Source organism: Pan troglodytes, chromosome 3 (assembly GCF_028858775.2).
Source record: "Pan troglodytes isolate AG18354 chromosome 3, NHGRI_mPanTro3-v2.0_pri, whole genome shotgun sequence".
Taxonomy (NCBI): domain Eukaryota; kingdom Metazoa; phylum Chordata; class Mammalia; order Primates; family Hominidae; genus Pan; species Pan troglodytes.
The window spans coordinates 154,573,532-154,592,607 of record NC_072401.2 but is presented as its reverse complement, the minus strand read 5'-3'; the positions used below and the strand labels follow the sequence as shown (position 1 = coordinate 154,592,607).

Genomic DNA, 19,076 nt, shown 5'->3' with positions numbered 1-19,076 from the left:
ATAAGAGACTTACAGAGTAACTGGATTGTGGAAATGAAAAAGGAGGAGGAATCTAGAATGACCTACCTCTTCTCACTGTCTTCCCATTTATGGCTTGGGCAACTAGAAAGATAAACATGTCACTCACCAAAATAAGGAAAGCAAGAGGTTTATTTGGCTTGGAAAGGCCAGAGATTAAGTCTAGTGTAGACATTCTGAATTTGAGAATGTTTGTGGGGTATCCAAGTCCACCAGTTCATTTGGAATTTCAAAATGCAAGTCTAGAGCTCCAGGCTGAAAACATAAACCTGGAAATCATCACTTTAGGGATGTGGATGGCATTAACTGTTAAGAATGACAAAAGAACTCAAGAGAAGAATCGTGTGGAACATTAAAAGGCAGAGAAGGCCAGGCGGGGCGGCTCACGCCTACAATCCCAGAACTTTGGGAGGCCAGGAGGGAGAATGGCCTGAGCCCAGGAGTTTGAGACCAGCCTGGGCAACATAGGGAGACCCTGTCTGTACTTTTTTTTCTTTTTTTTAATTAGCCTGGCTTGGTGGCATGTGCCTGTGGTCCTACCTACTCAGGAGGCTGAGGTGGAAGGATTGCTTAACCCAGGGAGGTCACAGTTGCCGTGAGCCATGATCGTGCCACTGCACTCCCGCCTGGCTGACGCAGCAAGACCTCATCTCAAAACAACAACAACAAAAGGCAGAAGATACTGCAAAAAAGATTCTGGGGGTAAGGGGAGTAAATGGTTCATGATGCAGATACAGCAGAAAAAATTACAGCAATGGAACTATGTATTGTTCCGGGTTTGTGACTTTAAATAAAAAACCGATGTTCTGAAAATCAGAAAGACAATGATAAACCAATACTACTTTATGCCGTAAAGTAGGTAATAAGAATACTCATTTGCCAAAAGATATGCAAACATTGCAACTATTATCTATTCATTTTCTTCCCTACAAAGAATGACCCATTTTGGGGAACATCATTTACTAACCATTAATTATAGCACTGAAAATTAACAGCCAACATACAAATCAGCAGAATAAGGCCCCAAACCAAAAGCTCCATGTTATCTCCCTGGACAAAAAATATACATGATACCTCACTCATGCTTTAAATTGAAATTGAATTTAAATTCAAATTAGACAACCAAAATAATTATACAAAATGCTTTGGGACATAATTATGTCCTTTAGGAATAAAAACAATCTCTTTTGTTCTAAGGTTGAGGCTATTTAAGGTCCTTCACAATAGGTTCCAATCAACTTTTCGGGCTTCACTTCTTTTAACTTTACTCTTCTAGATATCCTCTATTACTGAATCTACTACTTATCATTTCTGGAACATGAAATGTACTTTGATATCTATGAACATTTGCTGAAATTGTTCACAATGCTTGAAATATTCTTCCAACTTCAATATCTAGTAAGATCCTGCCCATAACTTAAGGCTCAGCTCAAATGATCTCTCTTCTATAAAACTTATTCCAAAGCCTCAGAGACACCACACACTATAATGAGAAGACTAAGGGCTTTGGACTTGGGTTAAAATCCCAGCTGTACAATATAACAGCTGCTTTCTGATCTTCATTACTTAATCTTGTTTTTCTCATCTATAATATTAAGAAACATATCGGATAATACTTGAGGAAATTAAGTAAAGATTTATTCAAAGCACTTATGAAGGGTAGCCGGCACACAGAAGGCATTCATTGAATAAAGAACAATGTCTCCAGAGTGGGTGTGCTAGTAAATGTTTAACAACCAGTTTTCCAAACTAAAAAAAAAAAAAAAAAAAGGCTTAACCTTAGCATGTGGCTGTTGTCCATTTCCATGGTGCCAATACTTCTACAGTGGCCAATTTCAAGCTTCGAACGTGACCTCACTGAATCCAGAGGCAGGAAAAAGAGACATGCAATAGCACACCATCATACAGTAGAAAGAGATACGCTGCAGCACAACATCATATAGTAGAGATATGCACAGCACACTGTCATACAGTAGAAAGAGATACGCAGCAGCACACTATCATATAGTAGGAAGAGATGTGGAATAGCACACCATCTTTTTTTTTTTTTTTTTTTTGGGACAGAGTCTCGCTCTGTAGCCCAGGCTGGAGTGCGGTGGCGTGATGTTGGCTCACTGCAAGCTCCGCCTCCCAGGTTCATGCCATTCTCCTGCCTCAGCCTCCCAAGTAGCTGGGACTACAGGTGCCCGCCACCACACCCAGCTAATAATTTTTTTTTTTTTTTGTATTTTTAGTAGAGATGGGGTTTCACCATGTTAGCCAGGATGGTCTCGATCTCCTGACCTCATGATCCACCCGCCTCAGCCTCCCGAACTACTGCGATTACAGGCGTGAGCCACCATGCCTGGCCAGCACACCATCGTATAGTAGAAAGAGATATACAGCAGCACAACATCATATTGTATTTCTACCACAGAAACACCACAGACACAACTTTAAGAGCACAGATAACAGTAAAAGACGGTAACATATTTAGGAACTACTAAGTTTGAGGAGGTATTACTTTTATTTTTAATATATGTATTTAATAATAACTCTACATAATTTTTAAAATAATGGCTGTGTTTAACAGTTGGCTTACAAATTCTTGAAAATTTACCAATCAGCTTTTGCAGGCAGTACAAGCCAGCTTTAGCCACCACTGAATTATTTCCAAGTTAGAAAAGTATTAGGCACACACACTCTGTACAGCTGAATCTTTGGAAACAATCTTTAAAAATCCAATACATATGGATGTCACAATACAATTATGATGTTACTTTTTTGGAGATGATCTAAAGGCATCGTCATGTACCAAACCTGCATACCAATAGAAGGTGAGATTCACTATTATATTCATAAACAAAAAGCTGAACATTTTATTCATTTTTTTATTTTACAAAGCAACAATCAAATCATGTGCCTTTTTAGGGTTGTTCCTTGTTAAGTTCAAGTACATTCTAAATCCACAATCATGTTAAAGGAGAAGATCAAAGCTGAGCAAATACTCTTACATGACCATGACTACTGCTCTAGTGCTAACAGAAAGAGTGCATTTATAATGGGTGATTTTCTTGAGTTGTACGTAGAATGTACTTTAAAAGCAGAATTAGCCTTGTAACATGAAGAGTAATGCAAAATTAAAAATATGAGCATAGAACTTACCTAGAGAGCTAGTATATTGTACAACCAAAAAAGTGAAGGCTGGGAACTAGCTTCTTGAATCCTTTCAATGGGTCAAAGTTGGGGATAAATTAACATGACACATATCTAATAAAGATTTTATAGTTGGTGCTTCATTCCTAAAGGGTACAGCAAGCCCCCTTGAGAAGCAATGGAATATTCCATTCGTACATGCCAACGATTATCAACCCTCTGCATCTCAGAACTACCAGGGGAGCTTTCTGCCTCTCCATAGAGATCATAATTTTAATCTTTTGAAATTAATCAAGAGTTGTTGCATGCATCAGTAGTTCATTCCTTTTGTATTGCTGAGGAATATTTCATTGTATGTATATATCACAATTTCTTTAGTCATTAACCTAATGACGGACTTTTTTTAGTTTTGGGCTCTCGTAAGTAAAGCTGCTATGAATACACATCTACAAGTCAGGACCCATATGAATGGCCACTATGCTTTTAAAATAGTTTTAAAAGCTCACCAGGTGATTCTAATGTGCAGCCAGGTAGAACCAGTGCTATAAGCATGCCCTATATAAGAGAGGAAGGTTAATACAGCAAAATTAGCTATACAAATATCTGTTGTATTTACACAAAAACCCAAGAACACCTACTGTTATTTAAGGACCTGTGTTTACATGCTACAACACTTGCCACTTATTTTTTTTTTGAGACAGGTCTTCCTCTGTCACCCAGGCTGGAGTGCAGTGGTGCAATCTTTGCTCACTATAATCTCCGCCTCCCAGGTTCAAGCCATTCTCCTGCCTCAGCCTCCTGAGGAGCTGGGATTACAGGCACATGCCACCATGTGGTGAAACACCACGGGGTTTCACCATATTGGTCAAGTTGGTCTTGAACTCCCATCCTCAGATGATCTGCATGCCTCGGCCTCCCAAAGTGCTGGGATTACAGGCAAAAGCCACCACGCCCGGCTCCACTTTGTAAAACACACAGAAAATCTTAGCATTGGGAAGGAGCTACAAAGTCATTCAGCTCAACTTGTCATGCAGATTAAAACCACCAGATACCATTATACACCCATTAGAATGGCCGAAACTAGAAAGACTGACAAAACCAAGTAGTAGCCAGTATGTAGAGCAACTAGACTCTTATACATTGCTGGTACAAGTAAAAGTTGGTAAAAATCACTTTGGAAAACTATTTGGCAGTACTATTTGAGTTAAACATACGACTATCCTATAACCCAGCAATTCCACTCCTAGGAAATATACCCAAGAAATATAAATGCACATGTCCATTAAAAGGCAAGTACAAGAATATTCACAGCAGCTTTACCTATAATGGCCAAAACCTGGAAACAATCCAAATGTCTATCAAATAAACTGTGGTGGAGTCATACAATGAACTACCACACAGCAATAAAACACAACAAACTACTGCTACAAAAAAAAAAAAAAAAAAAAAAAAAAAAATGGAGGCCAGGCGTGGTGGCTCACACCTGTAATCCCAGCACTTTGGGAGGCCAAGGTGGGAAGATCACCTGAGGTCGGGTGTTCAAGACCAGCCTGACCAACATGGAGAAACCCCGTCTCCACTAAAAATACAAAAATAGCCGGGCGTGGTGGCGCATGCCTGTAATCCCATTTACTTGGGAGGCTGAGGCAGGAGAATCACTTGAACCTGGGAGGCGGAGGCTGCAGTGAGCCAAGATCACGCCACTGCACCCCAGCCTGGGCAACAACAGCGAAACTCTGTCTTAAAAAAAAAAAAAAAAGGAAAAAACTTCACAGACATAATGTTCAGCAAATGAGACCAGAACCAAAGAGTACATATTACATGATCCAATTCAAAAAGAAAACCAGTAAGTGTTGATGATATAGGCAGAACAGTGGTTATCTTGGGGTGGAATAGTACGGAGTCATGACCGTGGGTAAGCAAAATTTCTTAGACAAGCAAAAACAAGAAAAGAAAAATACTGATAATCTGGACCTCATTAAAATTAAAAACCTCTTTTCAAAAGACACCATCAAAAAAAAAAAAAACAAAAAGGTGAACCACGGACTAGGAGAAAATCAGTTACAATATCTATATGTAACAAATGACTGACAGCAAAGACATATAAATAACTCTTGCAATTCAATAGTAAGAAAACACAAATGAAAAATGGCCAAAACGTAACAGAACACTTCACAAATGAAAGTACAGGAATGGCGAGTAAGTACATTAAAAGGTGCTCAACATCATTAGTCATCAAGGAAATGCAAATTAAAACCACAATAAGATGCCACTATAACCACTATAACGGCTCAAGTAAAGATGACTATAATACCAAATGTGAGTGAAGGGCAACTGGAACTTGCATACATGAATGTAGGAAATGCAAAAAGTACTTCACTTTGGACAACTGTTTAGCAGTTTCTTGTAAAGGTAAATATATACTTGACTATATGACTTAGCCATTCTATACAAAAACATTCACCAAAAAGAAATTAAAATAAATGCCCTTACTTGTAGACATGTACTCCTAGCAGCTTTACTTATAAGAACCCAAAACTAGAAAAAAAAAAGTCCATCACTAGGTTAATGAATAAACAAATTGTGGTATATCCATACAATGAAATATTCCTCAGCAATACAAAAGGAATGAACTACTGATGCATGCAACAACTCTTGATTAATTTCTAAACATGGGTTTGACACCAAACTGGGCAACATAGCGAGATGCTCTCTAAAAAAAATTTTTTTTATTAGCCTGCTGTGGTGGTACATGCCTGTTAGTCCTAGCTACTCAGCAGGTTGAGGTGGGAGGACTACTTGAGCCTGAGAGTTCAAGGTTACAGTGAGCTATGATTCTGCCGCTGCATTCCAGCATGGGTGTCAGAGTGAGACCTGTCTCTAAAAAAAAAAAGAAAGAAAAAGAAAAAAAAACTTATGTTGAGCTAAAAAAAAAAGTCAGGCACAAAAAGAATACATACTATTATGATTCCAGTTGTATAGAATTCTAGAACATACAAAACTAATTTGTTATGACAGATCAGTGGTTGCCTGGGAGACAAGTAATGTAGGGAAGAACTGACTGCAAAGGGACACAAGAAACTAACTGTATGGTGATGGAAACATTCTGCATCTTGATTATGACTGTGGTTTTCCAAGTTTATATATGTGTCAAAACTCATTAGACTGCACATTTTAAATGAATACACTTATATGTAAATTTTACCTCAATAAACTGTTGATTTTGAAAAAAAGGTAAAAATTACATTTTATCATCTCTAATGGCAGAGGACCTATTTTTCCTGCAGGCCCCCAATCCACCCAGAGAGCAACCATACTATACCAGTCTGGTGGCGGGAGGTGTGTGTGACCCTGATCACAGTGCCCACCTACAAAGAGGAACTAATCAGCTCCACAACCCAGCAGCAAAAAAAGTTTGTCATTTTCCAAAATGTGTCCTGCCCACAAAAAATAAATTACACTAATACTCTCTCACTAGAAAAATGACTGCATAGTTCTAAGTGTCATTTACAAACCTATTTTCCCTGTGTTTGATCCAGAGTCTGAAAATTAGAAGTACTGCCTCAAAGAGAATATCTAAAGAAAGGCAAATATCTGAAGAGTGGCAGAACATAAAATGCAATCACGAAGAAAAAAAATTCCTCTGTTCCTCATTTTAGATCTTCTAAAATAGCAATACAGGCATAACTGGTTTGCCAAGTAAGACTTTAGCCAAGTATGATGTATATTTCCTTATTTTTGGCTGCCCAGCCCCAGGCCCCAACCAAAGTTGGGGAAAGCCTCCACATTGTGAGGCTTGGGAAAGGGCAGAGCCCGCCTTGTATTACATAAAAGCTCAAAATACCAGACATTCAAGCAAATATCTGAAGCCAGATTGTTTGTGTTCAATTCATGGCTCCTCCACTAGCTGTGAACCTTAGGCAAATTCCTAAAGCTCTCTTCCTTCATCTGTAAGATGATAATGGTACCTACCTCATAGCATTGTTGTGGCACAAAATAAAAACATAAAGTATTTAGAAGAGCGCTTGACATATGAGTGCTATATTCAGTTACATTAATACTATTCTTTCCCAAGCTCTAGGGCACTGCCATCATGATCTAGGCTCTGCCAAATCAAAGCCCACTTGCCCCAGACTTAGAATCAGAAACTAGGGTTACGAAGAAAGATATCAAAGAACTCACTAGGGGGCAAAAATAATCAGCAAGATCAAATTTCCAGGTCAGAAGTGACCATAGTGGCAGCATCCAGTCACCAGAGCTACAGGTATTGGCAGTGCAAACTGCCAAATCCAGTGTTAAGCAATGGTGCCGTCATTGGACCACTGCTCAACCATGATTTGGATCAATATTCCTAGATATGTGGGCCTGGATTCTGGTTTTCCAATGCTCCAGGCAATTCTATACACTACCTCATAGCCTCTTGGTAAATCCCTTTTCTAAGTAAATGAGCTGGAACTGGTTTCATTTGCTTACAACATAAGACCTTGACATCAGATTTACAATCAGGAAGTGGATAAATGGAATATGGTCTTCCAATATCTTTATGAATGCTTTTGAGTATCAGGTGATAACTCTGAAATGGTCTAGCAAGTTTTTAGAATGTCAGAATGCTATAAAATTTGTTTGATACCTTCATAGTTCCCTACTCTAATCCTAACACTAATCACTAAAAATCTGGCCTTTATTGAGAGTTTACTACATGCCAGCCACTGTGCTAAGCACATTACATAAATCATTTCAGTCAGCCTTCACAACTACCCTGGTGAAGTAAATATGATTTTCCCAATCTTACAGATGAGGAGACTGCAGCCTAAAAAGGTTAAGGAAATTAACTAATTTAAATAATGTATCCACTTGCAAATGAAGCTCTACAACAATAAGAGCTAGCATTTAATGAGTACTCACCATATATCAGGAACTATTCTATGTTTTTCACATTAATTTTACATATTAACTGATTTAATTCTACTTACTTTATGTGCATTATCTCATTTAACCTCACAACGAATCTCTGACCTAGGTACCATTATTATTCCTATTTCACACCAATACTCTTCACACGTAAGAAAACAGAAAGATTAGGAAATTTGCTTAATGATACACAGCTAGCAAGTGATGACCTGGGGATTCAAACCTGGCAACCTGGTTTGAGTTTTTAATCTTTATATTACACTGCCTCTCCTAGAGTGACTGAAATACATGAACAGGCCCTCCCAACTATATATATATATAAAATATAATATATATATTATATATATTATAATATATATTATATATAAAATATACATAATATATATTTTATATATATAATATATAATACATGTTATATTATATATAATATATAATACATGTTATATTATATATAATATATAATACATGTTATATTATAATATATAATACACGTTATATTATATATAATATATAATACATGTTATATTATATATAATAAATACATGTTATATTATAATATATAATACATGTTATATTATATATAATATATAATACATGTTATATTATATATAATAAATACATGTTATATTATATATAATATATAATACATGTTATATTATATATTATATATAATATATAATACATGTTATATTATATATAAAATATATATATAATACATGTTATATTATATATAAAATATATATAATACATGTTATATTATATATAATATATAATACATGTTATATTATATATAATACATTATATTATATATTATATATAATACGTTATATTATATATAAATATATATATATAATACATGTTATATTATATATATATACACATTCAGACATTTATATGAATCAAACACACTGCTTTCTTGATGTTGACAACTTGTACTGTTGTTTCTTTTATCTCCATATTATCATGAGCAGTTAAGAGCAGCACCCATCTTAATTTACTCTGACCCTTCACTTCCAACAACTGCAGACTGATGCATTAACCTCCATTTATATCATTAGGGCTGTCTTCTGCTAATCCCAGAGCCTTAGAGACAGCGCATCCAGGAAGCTCCTACTCCTAGCAGTTGGCAGTTGCAGAATTAAACTAGGACACCTGGAAATTAGGAGTTCCAGGATAACAAGCCTGTTGTTGAAAATGGCATCAACCGCCCAAAAATATGCACATGTTATCATTGATCATGACAGCTCAGTGGTTTTCAAACTGGGGATGTTGGGGGTGGATTTTGACACCACCTCCCCACCACCCACCATTTAGCAATGTCTGGTTGTTATAGCTGGGAATGGTGTCCTCCTGGCATTTTGAAGGCAGAGGCCAGAGATGCTGGAAAACATTGTACAATGCTGTTTAAGACAATTCCCCAAAATAAAAAATTACCCAAATATGTCACACATGTCAAGGGTGAGAAATTCTGAAAATTGCCTGATGCTATAAATTGCCTCTTAGACTGGCAGGCCCTATGGGTCTTTTCACTCAATGTCATAAATGTAACCCATTTCAACTGCACTGGGGGAGAAGAGCTTCCCTCCTGTCCTTTGGTGGACCAAATAGCACTCCAGCAAACTTTCTCAGTACTACAATCGCGATAACGTGGCTCATAAAACTGCTTACAGTCTGACCTCTACCTACTTCTCTAGCTGCTTCTCATACCATAGTCTCCCCCTCCTTTCTTCATACTGGCCAATTTGGACAGTGGACAAATCTCCACTAACTTCATCTTTACCCTGAGGATAAACAGTAATTCTCCTCCCTGACAATTCAACCCCTAGTCTATAGCCTTTTCTGTAGCTGCCCAAGACAGGGCTAAAATTTAAAAGTCAATGTACTTTTTTTCTCATGCTACTTACATTTTTCAAATCCTGAAAATACACTTTGACACTAACATAAATGGCTTTACATTTGACGATTTAGCATTTATAGGCTAATACCATATGGAAATTAAGAGTCATCCAAAGACTAAAACACTATCTTAATAATGCAAAAGAAAGGCACACCAGAAATAAGTTTCCTGCTATTCATTACATTATTCATAGTAAAACGTAATTTCTAAAATGCTTAGAAACAATGTAGAAACTTTCTAGAAAGGATCTAAAAGAACTTGCCTTAGCCTTGGTTAGATTTGTGGAACTGCGTAAGACATTATATTTTCTAAAACACATTTACATTGCTCTTTAATCCAGTTTACCACTGAGCAAACAAAAACAAAGTGGTATAATAAAGTATTTCTAGCTGTTTCTTAAATCTACTATTTTTTTAAAGTTATTTGAAAATGCAATAAAAAGTACTGTGAAATATTTCCAATGTTCAGGTTATTAACGACATATGTCAAGTAGCTATTTTGTTCTGTTATCAAGTAGTTATATTTTCTTCCTATTTGAAGGATCAAATTCTTAAGTTCAGTCAATTCCAGGCAAAGCAATGGAGAAAGTAAAGAAAGTGAAAGAAGAAAAGAATGACACAAAGCTAATTCAATCCTAACTGTTTTAGTTATGGCTTCAGACAATGAAGACTGCAGTGCTTAGTGGACTAATTATGCATCTCAAGAGAGACCATATTTTGTTCCAATACCAAAAAACACAAATGCCTTCTGTGTCAGATGAAATTATTCAGATTTTTGCCTACGAAAAAAGGAAGTAATTCTATTAAAATTCATAATTCGAATAGTTTTTGGAATTTCCTTCTGTATTAGTAAAAATATGGCCTTTGAAAAGTGGTTAATGTATTTATTACAATGTGGTAATTCAACATGGTTCAAAACTATTAGGTGAATAAGCCTACTTAATGAAATTGCAGAACTAACCAACATATTAAGAGACACGGACTTAAGGTCCAGCTCTGTCTCTTTTTATCCTTTGCATTTCACTTTACTTGTATAACTTTGTTTCCTCATTTATAAAATGAGATTTTTAACCTCACCTATATATAACACAGCTGTTGTGAAAATCAAATGTAAAATTATAGCACACTGATTTCAGCTCAAGACTAACAGAACAAATGTTGAAGTAGTTCCAATAATACTAGTATTTACCAGCACAGCTACTCTTTGTAACTTTGTCACTATGGGTACCCTAAGTGTACTTTTCTAAAACAGACCACAATCAAGACAGATTTGAAATATGATTATAAATGTTACTGTCTGCAGCCTTGTGTTTCTTTCTTTCTTCTATCTATCTTGGCAATTTCATGGCCTCAGTAGGAAGGTAATTCTCAAACCTATTATTATAAATGAATGAATAAGGCAAATATGGTGAAATCCAGATAATTACTGAACACAGATGATACAGAAATTCATTTACTCTAGGGAAAGCCATCCTAGCTGCTAGCTACATCTTGAACCACATTCCTTTCCATCTTTCCTGACAGGCAGTTCTACCCACAGAGCCCTCTCCACTGTTTCTCAAACACACCAATCTTACTAATATTTTTGCTCTTGCTCTTTGCTCTGTCTGGAAAATTCTTACTCCTGAATTTTCACATGATTCTCTTCCTCACCTCATTTAGGTTTCTGCTCAAACATCAACTCCTCAGAAGGGCTACCATTGACCAATCTATGTCAATTAGCACTCTTCATCACTCTAGCCCCTTATGCTTTACAGCAGCAAACACTAGTTTACATTACACTATAAAATAACTTACGTATATCTTTAACATGGTCTGTCTCCCTCCCCGATGTGTCTACAATGTAAAAGCCGACTCCTCAGCTTGACACTCAAAATCCTTCCTATGGTCTGACCTGTTTTCTTTCTACCAATCATGTTTCTTCAGATACCCTATGAAATCAAACTTACTCTTCTCCATACGTATTTCTCAATGTTCTTTATCTGTGCTTTTGTTCAAGTAGTTTAAATTGTACCCACGCTATAAGACTTCAGAATAAATGGCACCTTCACTGATATTCCTGGCTGCTACTCCTCTGAACTGCCACAATGCTTGACTTGTACCACGCTAAAGGAATTATTATTCTGCATTTTATTTCATTTAAATTTCCTCTATTAAACAATACGACCTTGGATGCAGGATCTGTACTCATTTCACTTTTTAGGTGTCTGAGTTACACAAAAGAGTGCAAATATCTGTATATTTTCCTTAAATATTAGAAATAGGTATATGTTCTAGTGTTACTATATTGAAGGACAGACAGAAAAGAAGAATTAAGACTACAATCTCAGGATAAACTAATAAATATCTAATGCAATTTCTTTGCTTTTTTTGTTGTCACTGTTATAAAAATATACCTAATTTGCTTGTTTCCCCAATTTCTTGCTTCTACTTTTAAATAGTTTTTTTCCTATACAGTTTCCTAAATTTACTCATCTTTTCTTTCATTGCGGCTCAAATCATAGCTCTGCTCCTTAAAAGCTATGTTGACCTTTCCAAGTTTTAGTTGCCTAATCTATAAAATGGGAGAAAAACATCAACAGGGTTATTGTAGCATTAAATGAGATGACATATGTAAAACCTAGTACAACGCCTGACACTTAATAGGCCCTTAATGAATGTTGCCTATTAGGCTACTGTTCTTCTGGTAACAAATCTGACCCATAAGTTTTAAACATGCAGGTTTAAATTAGTAGAATACTAATGAGTAGGGAATTTTAAAGTCATAAAATATTCCTAAACTGTACTTTTGTTAACTGTAAACTCATATAATGCTTTTAAATTGGAGGATAAATTCAGCTTATACTCACGTACCTGTTCTTTTTTTAAATTTAATAAGAATGTTCCCCATGAATGCTGCATATTTGGGTATAGCTAAAAACACAAGGAATGCATAACATGGATTTCAATGTTAATTTCCAGACAAGTATGAACAATCAATTGCTTGGCAGTAGTTTCCTTCAGATCACTGTCATCCAGACTTAACTCCCTATTGAGCAGGAAATTTCTAGTTTAGCATCTATCAGAGTGACAATTACAAAGACAAAACTCACAACGGTAAACCACAAACAGAATACTTTCATTTATTTTTATGAATCCCATCATTGGCTAGGCTGTCAATCTTTCCTAGAACACACATGCACAATCTTCCTCTGATCATCTCTCAACAGGATAGATTCAGAGATCTGATCCTAAAAAATCAAATCCATGAACTAAGATACATACCGTATACATAATTCTCTAGCTTCTCAGGATTACCTGTAACTACAACACTGCTTTGCCAAATGTGAAACACTCAAGCTATTTTAAATCACAAGGAACCCTGAATCCCCCGCAAGGAATACATATTGTGCAAAGAATTCGTCTTTGATTTTTGGACTAAACATAAATAATCCAGCTCTAAATCCTACATTAAAACTTATCACACTGAATCACAGTAGCTTGGCTTAGTTGAAGAAACACTGTGCCTAGTACTGTGTCACATAAACAGATGGCAGATTGGCACAGAAACACTGTAACTGGAGACAGAAAACCCCATATTGTGCTCCAGCCTTACCAATTCCTCTAAATCAGTCGCCATTTCTCTGAAGGTTAAATTTGTTCAACTAAAAAATGGGGAAAATAATAACTAATTTATTTGTATTCAGAATTTGCTTTTCAAAATTATCCATAATCATATGTATATCTATTCATTACAACAGGCAAACCATTCTAAAGACAAATAAAAATTCAGAAAAATTATTTGGCAAAATGTAAAAATGCACACTGCAATAAGTAAAAATTAATTTCATAAGATCATTTAGATATGAAACAAATTTTAAAAGATCAGAGCGTCAACTGATTTGACAGATGAAAAAACTGTGATGTCTGATGCCAAAATGTTAGTTTTTGTGACCTATGTAAAACAAAGTTCCAGACCAGAACTCAGATCTCCCTGACCTTCATGTGGTGGTAGTGCTCTTTAGGACTGATGTGACTGTTTGCTAAGTGAAACATTATACTCAAATTTCATTCAAGAAAAGTTTAATGTGCTATTTCTGCTTCTATTTTTGTTCAGTAAAATTTAGATAATACCAACTACATATGAAGAATTCTGCTAGGCACTAAGGGTAATAAAAAGTAAACTCTAGTTCCAGCTCTAAAAGCACTCTGAATCTAATCACAGAGATAAATATACACACAAATAAGTACCAGACACCATTTTAGCTACAATAATGCAAAGAAACAAATTTTTACTCTAGAAATACACTGGAGGGAACGATTTTACTGTTTGCTAACAGAATGTAATACATTAAGAAAATAATACAACATGGCCAAATGGGATTTATCCTAGAGGTAAAGGATTGGTTCAATTAGGAAATCTATTAGTACATACCATATTCATAAATCTAAGGCAGGTAGGAAACATACAATTTTCTCCATACCACTGAGATGGAGTGTATGTGACAAAATTCAACACCCATTCGAAACCCAACACTCAAAGAAACAAGAATTAGGACGTAATTTCTCAACATGATAAAATATATACATTTTAGTCCTACAACCATTAAATTATTTAATAAAGAAATAACAGAGGCATTTCCAATAAGATCAGGAAAAAGGCAAAGATGCCCACCATTTCTACTACTATTCTTGTTTTTTGAGACGGTGTCTCGCTCTGTCGCCCAGGCTGGAGTGCAGTGGCGCGATCTTGGCTCACTGTAACCTCCGCCTCCCGGGTTCAAGCGATTCTCCTGCCTCAGCACCCGCCCCAACCACCCAGAGTAGCTGGAATTACAGGTGCCTGCCACAATGCCCAGCTAATTTTTTGTAGAGACAGGGTTTCGCCATGTTGGCCAGGCTGGTCTTGAACTCCTGACTTCAGGTGATCCACCCGCCTCAGCCTCCCAAAGTGCTAGGATTACAGGCATGAGCCACCGCACCCGGCCATTTCTACTACTATTCAACATCATACCAGCGGTATTAGCCAAATCAACTAGTTAAGAAAAATCAATCAGAGGAATAATAGGTAAGGAGAAAGTAAAACTATCTCTATTTGCAGATGATATAATGGTAGCCTAAAAACCCTTGAAGAATCAATAATAAAATTAACTCAAAAATAAAATTCAATGAAGTAGCAAGATAATTAACATACAAAAAAAGTTCTCCTATACAAAAACAACAATCAGGGAAAATAATGGCAGAGAAAATCCCATTTATAATAGCAATAAAAAGATTAAATAGTTAGGAATAAACTAAATAATGTGTAAAAACTACACAAGGAAAATTTCAGCACCACTGAAAGACACTGAAGAACACTTGAGCAAAGAGAAAGATATCCCCATTCTAAGACAGGATGACAACATTATAAAGATGTCATTTCTCCCTTACTTTATAAATTTGATACAATACAATGAAAATACTAACAAGCTATTTTGTAAAGCTTGGCAAGTTGATATTCAAGTTGATGTGGAAAATCAAACATGCAAGAATAGGTAGGAAATCATTGAAAAAGGAAAACCACAAGGAGACCACCTCTATCAAACACTACAACACCAAAAAACATCTATAATTAAAGCAGTGTGGGACTAGCACATAAATAGACCAGTGAAATTTAAAAAGTCTAGAATTAGACCCAAATATACCCAGAAATTTAGTAAATAACAAAGGTGGCATCTCAAATCACTAAAGTACAGATGGACTTTTCAATAAATGGTGCCAGGAAAACTAGGTATCCATCTGGAAAATATAAAATTCGATCTCTATCTCATATCATACTCCAGAATAAACTCCAAATGGATTAGGAATCTAGATATAAAATACGAAACCAGAGAAAGTACTAGAAAAAAAATGGATGAATTCTGCTCAAATTTGGTATAGGGAAAGGAGAATCCAGAAACAATAAAAGAAAATATCGACTACATAAAATTTTTTAATTGGACAACACACATAGTACATGCAAAGCAAACTAAGATGAAATATTCACAACATACACCATAAAAGGCTAATATATAAAGAATTCTTAAAAACAAAGGGAAAGGAGAGCATTTTTGCACCCCAAGGGCTGCTTCTGGGCGCTCTGCAGCCGTCACCGTGCCACAGAATGAATATATTGAATTACACCATAAATGCTATACCATTTGGATTACCATGAGAGAAAGAGAAAGAAGGAAAGTCGAGAAGCTCAAGAATGTTCAAAGAAGGCAAAGAAAATGATTGGTCTGAAGGCTAAGCTTAATCATAAACAGCGCCATGCTGAGAAAATACAAATAAAAAAGACCATCAAGATGCATGAAAAGAGAAACACCAAACAAAAGAATGATGAAAAGATTCCACAGGGAGCAGTACCTGCCTATCAGCAGGACAGAGAGACAATCTTGAGCTAAAGTACTTTCCAATATGATTAAACAGAAACGAAAAGAGAATGAGGGAAAATGGGAAGTCCCTCTGCCTAAAGTATGTGCCCAGGGAGAAACAGAAGCATTAAGTTATTCAAACAGGAAAGAGAAAGAAGAAGGCATGGAAGAGGATGGTTACTGAAGTCTGCTTTGCTAGAGATGTCTTTACAAGAAAACCACCTAAATATGAAAGATTCATCAGGCCAATGGGCTTGCATTTCAAGAAAGTCCATGTAACACAACCTGAACTGAAAGCCACCTTTTGCCTACCAATACTTGGCGTAAAGAAGAATCCCTCATTCCCGCTGTATACAACTTCGGGTGTTATTACCAAAGACTGTCACTGAGGTAAATGTGAGTGAAGTGGGCCTTGTGACACAGGGAGGCAAAGTTATTTGGGGAAATATGCCCAGGTTATCAACAATCCTGAAAATGATGGATGCATAAATGCAGTCTTACTGGTTTGACAGCAATTTCATATATAATTATTGAGCACTACATACCAACTGAAAAAACTACCATTACTGTAATGTTTCTGAATACTACCAAACAGCCATACCTGTCTGCAATCATCAAGAGATTATTAACTTGTAAACATTAAAATGGGGCGGAAAAAAACAAAACAAAGGGAAAAAGGACCAAAAATCAGATACAGGAAAAAAGACAGTCAATTCACCAAAAAAAAAAAAAAATTACAAGGGCCATCAAATAAGTAACAATTGCTCAAATTCACTCAAAATTAGAGAAATGCCAATTAAAACAACACTGAAATACCATTTCTCATCTATTAGACTCACAAAAATTTTAAAATATGACAAAACATTCCATTAGTGAGGATGTAAGGGAAACAGGCACTTACATGCATGGCTGATGGGAATACAAATTGGTACAACCATTCTGGAGGGAGTGTTGGTAATGTGTAACAAAATGACATATACACTTAACTTTGGCCCCAGCAATTCCACTTCAAGGAATCCACCCTGGGAATATACCTCCAAATATACAAAGACAAATACACACTCTAGCATTCTTTGTAATTGTAAAATATTGGAAACGTGGATGTGCCATATTCAATTACCTTTCTATGGTAGGAATATGGCACACAGGAAAGTGACTGAATAAACTATGGTACATCCAAGTTATGCAACTGTGGGGGGAAATAAAGAATGAGGAAAATCTCTATAATATGAAGTGATTTCCAGGACACAGTGTTAACTGAAAAAAGCAAAGTCTGAAAAAAGCAAAAAAATACCTATGGTATGTTATGTTCATGTAAGAATGAAGGGGGATATAAGAAAATACACATTTCTACTGAAAAAGCAAAAACAAACAAACAAACAAACAAACAAAAACACTGGAAGGATAAACCAGAAACTAAAGAGATAGGTTACCTACCCTGGGCAGGTGAGAAAGGGGTGGAAAGAAGAGGGAAAGGGCTTGGGAACAGAGTAGCAAGGCTAAGGATGGAGTGACACTTCTCTGGATACGCGATATATTTTGTAATAATTCTGACTCTCAGAACCATAGTAATTTCCACATGCTGACATGGTGTCAGAAAATAAAGAAAACTTCAAAAACAGATGGGGGTTCGTTGAAAGAACACAGGAGCCAACCTGAAGGAGCCCATAACAGCCAATGCTGGAACGAATACAGCAACAAAATAAATGATAGTACTAGATCAAAAACAAGGAGTAAAATATTAATGGGTCCATATTGATATAAACAATCTGATAAGTAAATGGAGGAAAAGCGACAACTCTTCTTCACAATAGACTACGATAAGTAAATTGACATAGGAAGCAAAGTGGGAAACAATCAACATCAGGCAAATATCACAAATACTGCAGACAAGATCCACTTGAGAGATGCTAAAATTAGAGAGCAATAGTTTGAGGAGAAACAGGATTTACACAGTCTCCACGTAGCTCCAACAAGATACTTAACAACTAAAAAGGGAAAGATAGTAACTTCACAGTGTAAAAACAACACACTCAACCAAGTGATCAAGTAATCATAAGTAGTAAGACATATATCATAAACCCCTCAATACAATGCACTAAGAAAGACACAACATCATTTTTGTGGTATTCTTGCCAAAAATGCATAGGCTCAGTCCAATCATGAGAAAACATCAGACAAACCCAAACTGCAAGATATTCTAAAAATAACTGATCAGTATTCTTCAAAAGTGTCATAGTCATAAAAGACAAGCAAAATGTCAGAAACTTTAAAAGAGACTATGGAGAAATTGCTAAATTCAATGTGGGTTCCTATATAGGACCCTGGGACTGAAAACGGACAGTAGTTGAAAATTTGGTTTCATTCTAATAAGAGCTATAGTTTAATCAATAATATTATATCAATGTTCATTTCCTACTTGTAATAATTATATTATGGTTATGTAAGATGTCAGCATTAGGGGAAATGGGGTGAGGAATGTAAGGGAACTCTACTATTTTTGCAGCTCTTCCGCAAGTCTAAAATTAGATTAAAAGTTTTTTAAAAACAGTAAGAAATTCTGAACAAAGGTAGAGGAATTACCCTTTAAATAAAAGGAGAAAATCTCTTCCAGTGAGGCCAGAATAAAGGAAGAAGGAACCTGTAGAGATAGTGAAGAGTAACATGGAAAAATGGAAGGTTAAGGCAGTTCGTTTTTGCTGTCTTACTTTCTTGGGAAATAGGAGTTATCATTTGACCGCC

At 35.9% G+C, this 19,076-nt stretch overlaps 1 protein-coding gene and 1 pseudogene across 11 annotated transcripts in view; one reads left to right on the top strand and one right to left on the bottom strand.

Moving 5' to 3' along the window:
* ARFIP1 (ADP ribosylation factor interacting protein 1) overlaps positions 1-19,076 on the bottom strand; it is a 131,895-nt gene that overhangs the window by 98,779 nt on the left and 14,040 nt on the right. The window lies entirely within an intron of this gene.
* LOC104006250 (ribosome biogenesis protein NSA2 homolog) lies at positions 5,059-16,921 on the top strand (annotated as a pseudogene).